Genomic DNA, 12729 nt, shown 5'->3' on the forward strand with positions numbered 1-12729 from the left:
GAACACAGTGAGTCCTATTACAGACAGGAACCGGTACGCGCTCCACGAGGGCCCATGTTCCTAATCTCTAAGACTCCCTTCAGTCTAAGACGTTATCGCAGGTACGGAGATCATGAGTTACCATTGCAGATAGGAACCGGTACTCGCTCCACGAGGGCCTATGTTCCTAATACCTTTCTCAGACTCTCTTCTTCCTCAGAAGATATCGCATATCTATATCCTATGGATTACTATTACAGATTTACAGATAGGAACCGGTATTCGCTCCACGAGGGCCTATGTTCCTAAATCTCTCCTAGCCTCTCTTCTATTCCAGAAGCCATCCTATACACAGTTATTGTGAGTTCTATTTCAGACTGCCTATAGGAACCAGTACTCGCCTACGGCTCCTATTCCTGAATACTGAAGACTCTCTGTTGCATAAAAAGACATGAGGTGAGAAAAAAAGGGAAAGCAATTTTAAACTATGAAATTGTTGCTCACTTGTGAATTTTATAAATACTATTTTAGTTATTCTTTTTTTATATATATTTTTTGTTTTTATAATTTTGTAATATTTTTATATTATTTAGAGACGGCTAAAGAAAATCATGTATTTCTTAATGATTCATATCTAATGTAGAAGTGAACTGCATCAGCAAGCCTGACGGCGTCTCTTCAAAGGATATGAAGAGCGCCCGGTCTTCTCAATCACTTGCAGTCACTTTCAGGTGTTTCATCACTCTGGCAATATTTATACGAAATTAATCATCCAGAAAATGTTTAGGGAAGTAAGCGCACACGACTAGGTTGTCCAAACTTCGATAAATTTTTAAAGAGTTCAACACACACCACTAGGTTGTCCGAATTTCAATAAAGGATGTAGAAACTTCATATAAGTCAAACGATGTAAATGCCTTAAACGCAGCTCGCTGTAATTAAGGATGCAGAGACTTCTTACAAAGTGGACGGAATGAAGTGTTTTAAACACGGCTCATATGTGTTTCGCATAAAAAGACATTACAGATATCTACAAGTGTGAGTGTATCATCTACCACTGGTTGTATGTCCAGCATATCCTGTCTACTCACTACCTATAGTCTCTCCTTACAGCTCAGCAACTCAGAGATCGTGATTCCAGTATCTGAGGGACTTCAGCCCTGCCTGGCATTCTGACTCACTGCTGCCACCTCTGGTGGTTCTACTTCCAGTCTAATAAAGAACTATCTGTGTTTGTCTCAATACTCCAGCCTAGCCGGTGGTCCCTCTCAGGATCTCCACTTGAGGACGCTGTCATCTGCCATCGGCCTAGGGATTCACTATTTCTACTAAGTGTTACTCCTTACACTAATAGAGTGGTATTATCAACTGCCAATCTGTGGGAGCCAAGCCACATCAGACCATATCAGATAGCCTACTCCCCATGAGGTTCATACAGGTTGCTGGCTCCTCTTTCTACAGAACAAAGTATAATACTTGGCCAACTCCTCCCTTCTGGGGGAGCAGAGCACTAACAGATTGCGAACCTCTCCTCCTACAGGAGCCAAGCCTATCAGATTGCCAACTCCTCCCCTCGGGAGGAGCTGATTGCTATCAGATCGCTCACTCCGCCCTCCTGGCGGGGTGAGCGCTAACAGATTGCTAACTCCGCCCTCCTGGCGAGGTGAGCGTTAACAAGGATAACCTCCAGAAATCCACTTCTGTGAAACAATATTGCACAAAATTAATTTTAAAAAATTACTCAAAATCTCTTTAATCAAGATATCATATACTTCTCTGCTGCACAGTAAAATCCACTGTGAACTTTATCTGCAATTATTTACCCTTTGTAAGTTTTAAACAAATCCTTACAACAAATTTTATTTTACAAAATCTCCAAAAATCAAAATTTCATGCTCTGAGATCCCTTACATCGAGTATGTTTAACTAATTATTTTACATATGAATAAGATATACACTGTACAACCAACTTAAATACCGGCAAAGTTCCCAAAAGCTCTCATTTTTCCAAAATGACTGAGATGTTTTTCATATTTCCTTTACCATTGCTAACTGCTGAATACATCTGTACAAATAATTAGTGCTAGAGGGAACAACCTTTTATCAGTTGAACATGCTACTTTGTGCAGGGAGAGAACAGATAGGAGTGGAGGAGCAGTCTAGTGATTAGAGCAGCAGGCTAAGAACCAAGGAGACCAGGGTTCGAGTCCCGCTGCTGCTCTTTGTGACTGTGGGCAAGTCACTTTACCCTCCTTTGCCTCAGGTACACTTTTAGATTGTAAGCCTGAATGTAACACACCTTGAGCTACCAATGAAAGAGCATGAGCTAAAATAAATAGAGAGCTGTGTACACCCCAGACTTCTATCAGGTAAATAAACATATCCTAAAATCACTCACAGGCAAGTTAAAGTATTATAAAGCAACTATAAATGTTCTGTGTGTGTGGCTGCTTCTTATATTTTTCAATCTATTCTCCTATCTCATCACAAATTTGTTTAACAAGAACCTTTTGCACAACAGAACAACCAAGTTGCCCTTACCTTGCATGAGATGAGACCATACTATCTACAAATAAGAGGCAGAAGGTATTTTAGTCTTTGTGATTTACTTGTTTTGAGGCTATTGCAATGTGCAACTTTCCTGTGAAGCCAGATCTACTGTGCTGCCTCATTATTCTTCAGGTGATATCCTAGTGGTAGTTGCTATCAGATCTACTGCTGGAAGAGAGGGGGGAGGAGGAAAATTGGAGTAATTGGTACAGCTCCCTTGAGGTCTTTCCCAGTATTAAGCAGCTGAGGGAGAATTGCACATACTTGATCATTTTAGGGGATCCACATTTTTTTTCTTGCCCAGACCTTGAGAACACCTCTCAGTAGCCCTGGCTGCTATGTACTGATAATATGACTTGGGGGATGTACCTAGTTCAGTTTAATAGGGGAACCTCAAGTAGGACATGAGAGAGGACTGCAACAATGAACTTTTTTTTTTTTTTTACTCTGGATCATGATCTGAGATACTGCCGTCACGAGTCTCACACTTCTGTGTCATTTTTGTGAGGCATATCTAATTAAAAGCATTTCTTGCCTGCTTACCTACAAACCTTGGTAGATTACACCAAAAACATAGCATAAAAACGAACACCAAATTATGTATCTTCAAGGAGAACTTAAATACAATATAAAGTAGGTGACTATTACAAGATTTGGAGGTCGAGCACTACTTAACTGGACAAGTAGGGAATTATCGGACTAAATGGCAGCAGCTGAATATCCAGTCCCATTCAGAAACCGCTACATAGCCAGGTAAGTACTTAGCTTGATAAGTGGGCACACGAAATGTGGACTTAACGAGGAGTTAGTTATCTGGCTAACTTAGGGGGTCATTTTCCAAAGGTATCGCACGCGAAAAGGGACTTTTCGCACGCGATATCTAAATCGGGGCGGAGTCTGCACCGGAAGGGGAGGAGTCGGGGCGTCCTCAGGGCGGACTCCGCGACAACTTTGCTGACTGCGAAAAGGTAGGACACCTTATCGCTGCCAGCAGCGCACTCATTAGCACCACCTTTCACGGTGACGCTATTGGGTGCGAAAGCCGGCAGCGATCGCACCTCCGTGGTGCAATCGCTGCCGGCTTTCGCAGGCCTGCCCCCCACTTCACCCCCATTACCGCCGGATTTTCTAAGGTCTGCGACCTTAGAAACTCCAGGCCTTAGTTGGATAAGTGCCAATATTCAGACTTATCCACTTAAGATAACCGGATAAGTTAAACCTGCTGAGCAGATTTAAAGTTAGCTGGATATTACCTGCCCTGCTAACTAGCAACTTTTTCTGACATATTCAGCAGCATAGCCATGACACTGAATATCTCATGTGAGTTAGCTGGATAAGTCACTCTGGCTAACTCACTTTGCTGGATTTGTTTGAAAATTTACTCCAGAATACACAAGCTTTGGTAGCCTGATTTGCTAAAAAATTCTAAACAAATGCTATATTGACTCTCCCTCCCTACTTAAAAAACTCAGACCCCTTCTCCACACCCAAGACTTCCGTACAGTCATACAGGCCACCATATCATCCAAATTAGACTACTGTAATGCTCTTCTTCTAGGACTCCCTTACTCTTCCATCAAACCACTACAAATGTTACAACATGCCACAGCGAGACTCATTGCAAACTCTCGTAAATACGACCACATCACCCCTATCCCTAGAGACCTACACTGGCTCCCCATAGCCTCTCGTATTATCTACAAAACACTCACCATAATGCATAAAGCTATTTACACCCACAACTCCAACTGGCTAGACCTCCCTTTCACAACCACCCAGTCCAATCGACCAACTAGAACGACCAATAAAGGCACCCTAGTTGTGCCCTTCCTTAAAGCAGCCCATCTCACCTCTACACGTGACCGTGCTCGTTCCATAGCAGGTCCCACTCACTGGAATACACTGCCGCCTGACCTACGCCTTGAACCATGTATAAATAACTTCAAAAAGAAATTGAAAACATGGTTATTCAAACATGCTTACCCAGAATAAAAAAACTCACACCGCCTAAAAAAAAAATAAAAATAGACCACATTGCGTCTGTTCCATCTTCCTCATGCTGAGGAACCACATGTTGTTATCCTCTCTCCTCGTTCACACCGAGGAACCATGTTAATGTTAAAGTTACTGTTATTTCTCGTCTATCCTATTGAATTATTTACCCACCTCCCAGTTTCTAATTCCCTGTTAAAATGTAATTTCCAAACTTTACCAGTTTTGATGTAAACCGGCATGATGTCCACAACTAATGCCGGTATATAAAAATGTTTAAATAAATAAAATAAATATATCAATACCCAGGCATGTATATTCTGAAATACAACACATCTTTGAATTCACCACAAATTTTGTGAAATATCTTTAATTATATTTCCCCCTTTTTTCCTTTTACAGGCTGCACCTCATGCATAATACCTAACAGCCTATATAGGAAAAAAAAAAAAAAGAGCTGAACCTGGTCTTGAACTGGGATCTGCCCTGTGGGAGGGTTTGTGCTTGGCTGTGAGCCAGAGAGTGGGTCTATTTATCTGCAGCCAAGCTTAGCTGAGAAGGTTTGCCTATGGGCTTTCAGCCCAAACTTGCAACCCAGCTCCCGAGGACCTAGATTGATCTTGGGCGTCCATAAGAAATCACTGCAGGCATCCCAGCCTTCCTGGCAACTTGAGGGCTGTGAGCTGTGCTGTCGATCCCAAATGAGCAAGATCCATAACCCCGAGTATCTGAAGCAAACCTGCTGAATCCGTTGGTAGTATTTGTCATACATAGGAAAGCTAACTGGAATATTCTGACCCAGAATGAGCTGACGGTGAGTACTGTGAACCTGCTGTTTGATGGTTATGTTTAAAGTTAATGAAGTTACCTTTAAGTTATGAATAAACCTTGCATTGAATGATAAGATGCCTGTGTTTCAAATCCTGTGACTAATTCCTGACACAACCAAAACCAAAGATTTACAGTGTATTAAGTTCCATGGTTGTAAAATACTTGGGCATGAGATAGAGGGAATCCAACATTTGTTTAATTTATTTAAAAAATATCTACTCACTTCTTTATTTTGTGTTCAAAGTGAGAAATAGCAAAATTCAAAGTCTTTTGGCCTACATTTGTGTGAGCAAACAATGTTTGCAGAATGTGCCTTACCACCTGGATATCCCATTTCTAATTATTGTTTTTATTTTTTTAATGGTCTGGCTGTTTCTACCTGCTTCTTTGGGCTTCCAGCTCAATTTGGACCAGCCTTAACTAGAGATACAGCACTATGGGCCTTCATTCACAATTCTCCAGGGTTCCCCCCATTTAACCCTCTTTCCACGCTTTGCCTACCTCAGCCACTGCAGCAACAATCCTGACTATAAATGGTAGCTTCCTGCAGAGCATGGTATGCGTTCACCCCGAGTCTGGCATTATAAATGGCTGAGAGGCTTTTCACTTTATCCTCCAGCCATTCTGTTCCCCAGGGCTGGGAATAAAATGCATGTATTCTTTTAACTTGCTGCTGTAGATCAAGAAGCAGTTGACGAGGAAGCACATTCTGTAATGTACGGGCAAAATTTCATTGTTACTGATTAATGCCTGAATTTTAAAAGTCCTGCGCGCGTAAAAGTTGGGAGTCATGCGTGTGGCTGGGCCTTGCCTGCATTTTCGAAAGGGCCCGGCCACGCGCGTAATCCCCAATACATGCAGAAGTGCCGGGCCAGCTAAAAGGGGCGAGTCAGGGATGTGTGGTCTGGGCAGGACAGTGACATTAGATTCTGTCCCAGGGTAGTTTATTGGAGGGAATTGGCCGATTGTGTCAGCGCACATATTTTTCTAAAATCCCCCCTCTGTGGAGGCCACCCACCTGCACATGTGCGCATGGACATTAAAATCCGGTGCGCATGTGTACACGGGAACTGTATTTTATAACATGCGTGCGCCGACATGTGCATGTTATAAAATCAGTGTGTCTGTGTGTGCACGCCGGGAACCGCACGCACATGGATGTGCATGTAGACATTTTAAAATAGACTCCTAAGTCCCTTCTTTTTTTAGGTAAAAATATTTTCTGGGAGTCATGTTGATATTACATTACACTCAGCAATTGTACAAAACAGTTCCTATCAGCAAATCCACATCAATGAAGAAATCTGATTTTGTGCTTATTAAAGCAAACTATTTGCTTGTTGCTTTGTTTTTTTCTTTTGTCTTCTCTTTGGTCAATCTTGTTTGTGAGTTTCCTTTCTCCAAAGATTTTATTTAATATTTTTAGATTTTTCTTCATAGAATATGTTATAACTGTATAAACTTAACTTTGCACACATCAGGATCCTGCTAGCACCTAGCTCTGGTAATGACGAGTAGCACAAATGCAAGTTGTCATTGCCCGAAGAAAGAACCTTAGTAGTCCTAAAAGCTTGTATCTTTAAACAGTTGTTAGTCTTCTAGAAGTACCAGCTCTACACAATTGGTTGGTTTCTTTTAACTACATCGTATACCTACGAGCCCAAATTATTCTAAAATACAGTCATGTTGCATTGTTAATGTTTAAAAGTTCAAATGACAAACAATATCCACACGTCAACTAAAAATGTTGCGAGTTGTGATTGAAATTCCCTGAACAGCCCCCCTACTGTACTCATGAACTCTTGAGAGTAACCATGCTTAGAAAACAACCACAAATTATATCAGAATGGTGTCCAATTAGTGCTGGATTTAGGCACAAACTACATAAGCTACAGCTAACGGCTTCAGATGATGAGCCATCCCTAAATTTAAAAAATGTATTACAATTTCAAGTTTTACGTTTTTTCAGAAATGGTACGGGCCCTCACTCAGCATGTCTGAATCCAGCCCTGTATCCAATTAAATCATCCTCTGTGTGAATGATGTCAGACAATATAGCTAACATGAACTCACCGGACCCAGCATGCAAGGTAATTTGTGATATGAATTTCAAGAAACAACCTCATTTAAAAAGTAACCCTCTTAAATTATTTAATGGATATGGCCATGTTATTTGCTTTATGTGCTTCTGAAATATTACGCAATACAAGGCGTGTGCAGTTTTCAGCTTTAATAAAAAGGAAATTAGCAATGATGCTTTTACAAATTTCACTTTTTTTCTGTGGGAATGAAAAAAAAAAATCAAAACAAAACCAAATCTGAAATACAATGGGATTATACATACGATCCACTGATCTAATTGCAGATTATGCAACCTAAAACTATTAAGGTGGCACAATTGCTGTAATGTCGGACTGTGACATTTTTAGGTGCAGGCCATCTACAGATGTATGGTTTTGGGATAAACCTGAAAACAGAGTTTTAACCTACACTTAATAGGTTAAAGGAACTGCACTGCTAATTGCACATTTTAATTGAGAAATGGGTCCTTATTTTCCAAAATATTTTCATTGCACAATCTCTGAATGCAAGGCACAAGGTTGGCAAACATTTACAAGAAAGTGGCAATGATTTTCCAAAAAGCAACTTTCCTTCTTAAGAATGAAAGTGTCTCCCTGTCCTTGCTTCTAGTAATTGACCATCCCCTTCTAGAAAACTGAGATGTTACTATGGTAACAGAACCTATGGAGAAGACAGGCTGACAAGGCCAGCCCTGGTGCTATCCTAGCATACAAATTGCCCAGCTGGTACTTTATTCCCATGGCAACTGCACAGAGTAATCAAAAGACAAAGGAAATCAGAAGAGAGAGTTTCCCCCCCCCCCCCCCCCATCACACATAGGAGGAGCAACTAAAGTCACAAACAATGGACTGGACTTCCTTGTGGAAAAATTGATGACTTAAAAGTAGCCACATCATAAAAGGACACATTGACACATGCATCAACTCCACCTTATCTGGAAGGTGACACACAGAGAAAGGATCCACACTGTATTTCTTGCCTTCATCACTTCGTCTGCAGACTTCTATATTCTTCTGTTTGTTGCTGTATATGTTAATGGGGCTCGGGGGGGGGGATCCTCTTATTCAATGAGATCTTGCACTCAGGGAAAGGCTTTTAATTTTTCAAACTAAGGGCGTATAGTGCTACAGAATAGGGATGTGTATTCATTTAAAATTTATTTAAAAAACATGATGAATAAAGGCAATTTGTTTCATTCGGGGGGGGGGGGGGGGTTATTCATTGCATCTGTTTGAAATGAATGCATCAAGCCTAGACGGAGCCTCGACTAGGGCATAGGCCGAGACCCTAAGCAGGGGCTGTGGCTTACACACAAGCACTACGCTGGCACCTCAGACTAGGCCCAAAACCTGGGCCGTGGCCTAAGCCTGAGTGCAACACTGGGGCCTCGGATGAGAGCCTCGCCTCCCCATGGGAACAATCACTTACCTGATCCATTGGGTATCCAATGGCCAGGCTGGGTCCCAACGCCTGTGCCTCAGCCTAGGCTGGAGCCTGGGCCCAGGCCCGATGCCACAGTCCAGCCCAGAGGCTGGGTCCCGATACAAGGGCTTCAACCCAGGCCCGTGTCCTGACGCCGGGGCCTTGGCCTAAGCTTGGACCCAGGTCCAAGGCCAGGTCCTTAACCTGGACCTAGGTCTGATGTAGGGTCTGACTTGGAGGCTGGGTCCTGATGCCTGGGCTTCGGCCTAGGGTCAGACCCTGGCCTTGGAGCTCTCAAGAAGCAGTCCTCTTGTCTTCTTTCTTCATAACTGATGCCGTGTGCTGGGGTTGCATCAGAGTTAAGTAACTCTGGCACATTCACCCCAGTGGATGGCATTATTTTGATGTATGGCATTGACACTCTATTGTTTTTCATTTGGTTTATTGTGGTTACTTTGCATCTCACATTTTGTATTGCTTGAATTACCATTCTTGAGGCCCAGACAAAATGTACTCCATAGAATAAAAAAAGTAGAAGGAAAGCCAAATTGTTGCTGATGTTATTTAACAGTGAGGTGGAAAAGGCCAAAAGTGCATCTTTCAAAGAATAGAAAGCAGACCCAAATTAGGAAAATAGGGAAGAGCATAAGTACTGGTAAGTTAGATGTAAAAGGGTAATTGAACGTGCTAAGAAAGAATTTGAAAAGAAGCTTGCCATAGAGGTAAAAGCAAGTTATAAAAACTTTTTTCAAGTACCTTTGAGGTAAAAAGCCTGTCAGGGAGTCAGTAGGACCAGTAGATGACGAAGGAGTAAAAGGGGTATTCAGGGTATAATCAGAGACTGTGGTCAAAGCAACTAATATAGTGGGGTTCAAAAGAAGACTGGATAAGTTCCTGAAGGAAAAGTCCATGGACAATTAATTAACTAGGTAGTCTTGGAAAAGCCAGTGCTTATCTCTGGGTGTGAGATACAGGAAATATATAAACTCTTTGGGATCTGATGGATACTTGTGACACAGGCTGGCCATTGTTGGAGACAGGATGCTGGGCTCAATGGACCTTGGTCTGATCCAGCCTGGCACTTATATTCTATGTACAATTCTGGAGACTGAATTTTTCAAAAGAATATAAACAGGATGGAATCAGTCCAGAGGGTGGCCACTAAAATGGTCAGTGTTCTTTTGATCTAAAGCATATGGGGATCATCTTAAATATCCATGCATGTAAACTCTAAAAGAAAAGTGGGATGGGATGATATGAAAGAAACACTTAAATATCTCCAAAGTATCAATGCACAGGAGGTGTGCTTCTTTCAACAGTAAGGAGACTCTGGAACAAGGGGTCATGAGATGAGGGTAAAGGGATAGACTGAGGAGTAATATAAAGAAATATTTCCTTTCAGAAAAGGTGGTGGATGCATGGAGCAACCTTCCAGTAGATGTGAAGACAAGGACAGTATCTGAATTCAAGAAAGCATGGGATAAGCACAGGGGATCATAGAAGGAATAGAGAGGATTGTAAGCTAAGCAATTGTATGGATGGGCAGACAAGATGAGCAATTGGTCTTTTTCTGCCATCATGTTTCAATGTCTTACTCTCTATCACCGAAGGCAAAATGGAATTAGGGGTTAAGCTGAATGGCTAAAATATCTTTGCGCCTAACTTCTAACTACTTAGCAAAATACTGTTATAATTGAATACTAGGCAGCATGGAATCTGACAGACTAGAGCCAGCAGTAGAATCACATAATCTGAACCTTTTTTTTTTTCACTTCATGGATGAGGACCTCACCACTTTAAGAAAACATTGCATTTTATTACTGTGTCTTATCTTAGTCAGTCATTGTCTCTATATCAGAATGGCATGGGTTCTTTCTACATTGCTTATCTTTTCCGTCATCCCACACACTTCTTAGATCTGGAATGGCACCATCCTTCCTTTATGCTGCTCCAGTCTTTTGGCCTAGCACCCAAAATTTGTGCCTATAAAATGTATGATGAAGTAAATCCCAGTGTTCTCTCCCTAATCTTTCAATACTCACTTGCTCTCTTTATAACAGTGGTCACAATAAGAAGTACGTAACAGAAGGAAGAGAACATCATAAACAAAAAAATTAAAATAAAAAGCCTTAATCTTTACATCTTAAGACATAATGATCATTGCATATAAATTAAAAATCTTTTATGGAATTATTCCTTATGCAGCTCTCCTCTAATTCACCCAAGCAAGGGAGTAAATCTAGGTCACATTCACTGGGTTCTTTTGGTCCATGTTAAAAATGGCATCACACCCAAAGAATGAACCAATTAAAGCCTATTTTATATGGGGTAATTTGTGATGCTGCTCTGAACACGCAACTCCTAGTCATTCAAGAGAATTGTCTAAAAACACGACTTCACAGTAAACTTTTTATTGTTAGCAGCTACATTTTATTTCCTGCTGTGTATACTTTTTACAAAATATTAATCAATAAACGGGGGCCTGCAATTTCTTTTGTGGTTAAAAAAAAAACAACAAAATTCAGAGACTGGATGAAATCTATGCCCTTCAGTTAAGAGAATTCGTTTTAACCAGTCCATATCCAGTATGAATAAGAAATAGCACATCTTCCTAAATCTTTAATGAAACACAACACCTCTCAGATTGCCCTTAGAGAAATATGGAGAGATTAGATAGCTCTCCAAACTAGTAAGAGCAATGCTGCAAAACACCAGTCTCATTTTACAAAGATAGCCTAAACTTGTGTTAATGTAATTTTTTTCTCTTTTCCCCCTCTTCTTCAGTTGGGAAAGAGGGAATTTTCCTCCAAGACTGAACGTTCAGTGGCCAGAAGAGGTCAACCAAGTAGTCCTCCAGTCTTACTCCTTTAGATTCAAACACTTAGGAAAATGCTTAGACTCTGGCCCTACAAACAGATGCATATAGAAAATCCATCTCTAACCTTCTACGCTGCAATGTTATAGTAGGGTTACCAACTTTTTCATAGACCATGACTTGACGTCTGAGGACTTGGAGGAGGTGTTGCCCCATTCCTTTCCAATATTAGCATAAATGTGGACAAGTGCAAGGTGATGCATATAGGGAAAAATAGCCCTTGTTGTAGTTACACGATGTTAGGTTCCATGTTAGGAGCTCCACCCAGGAAAAAGATCTAAGCGTCATAGTGGATAATACTTTGAAATCATCAGCTCAGTGTGCTGCAGCAGTCAAAAAAAGCAAACAATGTTAGGAATTATTAGGAAGGGAATGGTTAACAAAACGGAAAATGTCATGTCTCTGTATCGTTCCATGGTGAGACCACACCTCGAATGCAGTGTACAATTCGGGTCACCGCATCTCAAAAAAGATATAGTTGCATTGGAGAAAGTGCAGAGAAGGGCAACCAAAATGATAAAGGGGATGGAACAGCTCCCTTATGAGGAAAGGCTAAAGAGATTAGGGCTGTTCAGCTTGGAGAAGAGACGGCTGAGGGGAGATATGATAAGAGGTCTTGAACAAGTAGATGGGAATTATTTACACGTTCAGATAATAGAAGGACTAGGGGGCATTCCATGAAGTTAGCAAGTAGCACGTTTAAGACTAACTGGAGAAAATTCTTTTTCACTCAATGCACAATTAAGCTCTGGAGTTTGTTGCCAGAGGATGTGGTTAATGCAGTTAGTGTAGCTGGGTTTAAAAAAGGTTTGGATAAGTTGAGGGGGGAATATGATAGAGGTCTTTAAGATCATGAGAGGTCTTGAACAAGTGGATGTGACTCGGTTAGCGTGGCAATTTCTTATATTCATATATTTGTCCTATGCTCCTTTCTCCTCTCTTTTCTCTTATTCCATGTACCTTAACTCTCTTTCCCCTCCCATTGCTCCTTATCTCTC

This window comes from Rhinatrema bivittatum, chromosome 13, assembly GCF_901001135.1.
Source record: "Rhinatrema bivittatum chromosome 13, aRhiBiv1.1, whole genome shotgun sequence".
NCBI classification, from domain to species: Eukaryota; Metazoa; Chordata; class Amphibia; order Gymnophiona; family Rhinatrematidae; genus Rhinatrema; species Rhinatrema bivittatum.